Source organism: Triticum aestivum, chromosome 3D (genome assembly GCF_018294505.1).
Source record: "Triticum aestivum cultivar Chinese Spring chromosome 3D, IWGSC CS RefSeq v2.1, whole genome shotgun sequence".
NCBI lineage: Eukaryota > Viridiplantae > Streptophyta > Magnoliopsida > Poales > Poaceae > Triticum > Triticum aestivum.
In genome coordinates this window covers 28,006,133-28,009,431 of record NC_057802.1, presented here as the reverse complement: position 1 = coordinate 28,009,431, position 3,299 = coordinate 28,006,133, and positions in this window count along the sequence as shown.

Here is a 3,299-nt window from a genome sequence, read left to right as displayed (position 1 = left end):
ACTCCCTAGTCCTAGTAGGATTCCACCTCCCATATGGAATAGGAAAAGAGGAAGGGAAAAAGAGAAGGAAGGAAGGGGGCGCCCCCCTTCCCTAGTCCAATTCGGACCAGACCAAGGGGAGGGGTGCGGCCACCCTTGAGGCCCTTTTTCTTCTTTCCCGTATGGCCCAATAAGGCCCAATACGTATTCCCGTAACTCTCCGGTACTCCAAAAAATACCCGAATCACTCGGAACCTTTCCGAAGTCCGAATATAGTCGTCCAATATATCGATCTTTACGTCTCGACCATTTCGAGACTCCTCGTCATGTCCCCGATCTCATCCGGGACTCCGAACTCCTTCGGTACATCAACATACATAAACTCATAATAAAACTGTCATCGTAACTTTAAGCGTGCGGACCCTACGGGTTCGAGAACTATGTAGACATGACCGAGACACGTCTCCGGTCAATAACCAATAGCGGGACCTGGATGCCCATATTGGATCGCACATATTCTATGAAGATCTTTATCGGTCAGACCGCATAACAACATACGTTGTTCCCTTTGTCATCAGTATGTTACTTGCCCGAGATTCGATCGTCGGTATCTCGATACCTAGTTCAATCTCGTTACCGGCAAGTCTCTTTACTCGTGCCGTAACACATCATCCCGCAACTAACTTATTAGTCACAATGCTTGCAAGGCTTATAGTGATGTGCATTACCGAGTGGGCCCAGAGATACCTCTCCGACAATCGGAGTGACAAATCCTAATCTCGAAATACGCCAACCCAACAAGTACCTTTGGAGACACCTGTAGAGCACCTTTATAATCACCCATTTACGTTGTGACGTTTGGTAGCAATAAAGTGTTCCTCCGGTAAACGGGAGTTGCATAATCTCATAGTCAGAGGAACATGTATAAGTCATGAAGAAAGCAATAGCAACATACTAAACGATCGGGTGCTAAGCTAACGGAATGGGTCAAGTCAATCACGTCATTCTCCTAATGAGGTGATCTCGTTAATCAAATGACAACTTATGTCTATGGCTAGGAAACATAACCATCTTTGATTAACGAGCTAGTCAAGTAGAGGCATACTAGTGACACTCTGTTTGTCTATGTATTCACACATGTATTATGTTTCCGGTTAATACAATTCTAGCATGAATAATAAACATTTATCATGATATAAGGAAATAAATAATAACTTTATTATTGCCTCTAGGGCATATTTCCTTCACTTACCGGAGTCAAAGTTAGTTCCGGTTACTGTGGCAAGATAAGCAGATATCTAGACACGGACAAGAAAAGGTTCAGCGGGATGAAGTCCCATGACTGGCATGTGATGATGACGCAGATACTACCTGTTGCCCTTAGAGGGATAATGGTCAAGAACGTCCGTGACACGCTTATTGGTCTCTGCAACTTTTTCGACGTCATCTCTCAAAAGTCGATCAGTGTGAAGCAGCTCCAAAGGCTACAGGAAGAGATCGTTGTGATACTGAATGAGCTTGAGATGTACTTCCCGCCCGCGTTCTTTGACATGATGGTGCATCTGTGTGTCCATATTGTGGATGACATAATAGACCTGGGGCCTTCATTCCTGCACAACATGATGCCGTTTGAGAGGATGAATGGGATCATCAAAGGATTCGTTCGTAACATGTCCCGTCCGGATGGAAGCATCGTCCAGGGCTATGTGACACAAGAGTGCATCTCTTTCTGCGAGAATTTTCTATTGCGCAGACCAGCCGCCTGGTGTTAGTGTTGGTTTGCCCGTTAACAAGCACGATGGGAGGCTCGAAGGAGAAGGTCACTGCAATGGTCGTAGGGAACTGCACGTGGCATACTCAGATCGACGCAGCGACTTTGACAGAGCAAACTTGGTAGTGCTACAACACCTAGACGAGGTAGATCCTTTCGTGGCACTGCACAAAGAAATTCTTGCAAAGAAGTATCATGACCGGGGGGTATGCAGGACGGACGCCGAAGTCACTAGAGAGCACAACTCCACTTTCCTGCATTGGTTCAAAGAGCATATTATTGCTAATCCCCCGAAGGAGGGCTCTAAGGACGGATTGCTCATATACGCCTTAGCACATGGCCCCTCGCCCAACCTCGTAACCTATCAGGCATATGATATCAACGGATACATGTTCTACACGGAGGCCAAAGATATGGACAGTGATGATCAGAACTCAGGGGTGACGATGGAATGCATGACCGGCAGCGACAACGGCGCAACTGAACGATTTTATGGAAGGGTCGAGGAGATCTGGGAGCTTGACTACTCTGAACTGCACAACACGACGATGTTCCATGTCAGATGGGCTAAGAATGTCGAAAGAGAAAACCGGATTTTCGCTACCATGACTATACCCGACGCCAAGAGCACTACCGTGAATGCTATCGCAAAAAACGAGTCATGGGTACACGCTAAGCACGTGACACAATGCTTCGTCATAACCGATCCGCGCAATCCCAGCCGTTTTGTCGTGAGGAGAGGCAAAAGTAACATCATTGAAATGGATGGAGTCAACAACGAGGAAGACTATGATCAGTACGGCAACCCAATGAGGGAAGATGACGATGATGATGAAGTATACGTCAAAAGAAGAATCAATACTACATTACCTAAGAAAAATCATACTCCATGGAAAAGGTAAAGTCACAATGAGGGGCTCAATTATTCTTCAACGAACAAGAAGGGAAAGAAGCTGACTCAAAAACGGAAACGTCAACGCTGAGGAACCGTATGTTATCGGTCAAAATGTAATATATATATATATATATATATATATATATATATATGTTCCTATTTTGTATACACACTTAGCCATTATTATGCATGGGTCCATTGATGTAATATATATGTTCCTATTTTGTATACATATTTAACCATCAAATGATGCAATATATATCGCCTTCCCTTCGTTCACTGCTCTCGGAAAAAAAAGTGAGAGAAAATAAAGGAAAAGAAAAGGAAAACAGGTTATAGTAGTAGCGGTTTACTGAAAAAGAACTACAGCTAGTCAAGCTAGCAGTAGCGATTTCCTTGTAAAACCACTACAGCTAGTCAAGGTAGTAGCAGCGCGTTTGGTCTAAACGCGATACTGCTACGTCCACTTAACCCAAAATTCTCACTCTCCCTACTTCATACCGCCTCTTTTCCCCCCAAATCCCCACTCTCTCTTCCCCCGTCGCACCACCGCGCCCCGGCGCTTGCCCCCGACCCCGGCGCTCGCCCCCGACCCGGCCCTCGCCCCCGACCCCGGCGCTCGCCCCCAACCCGGCCCTCGCCCCCGACCCCGGC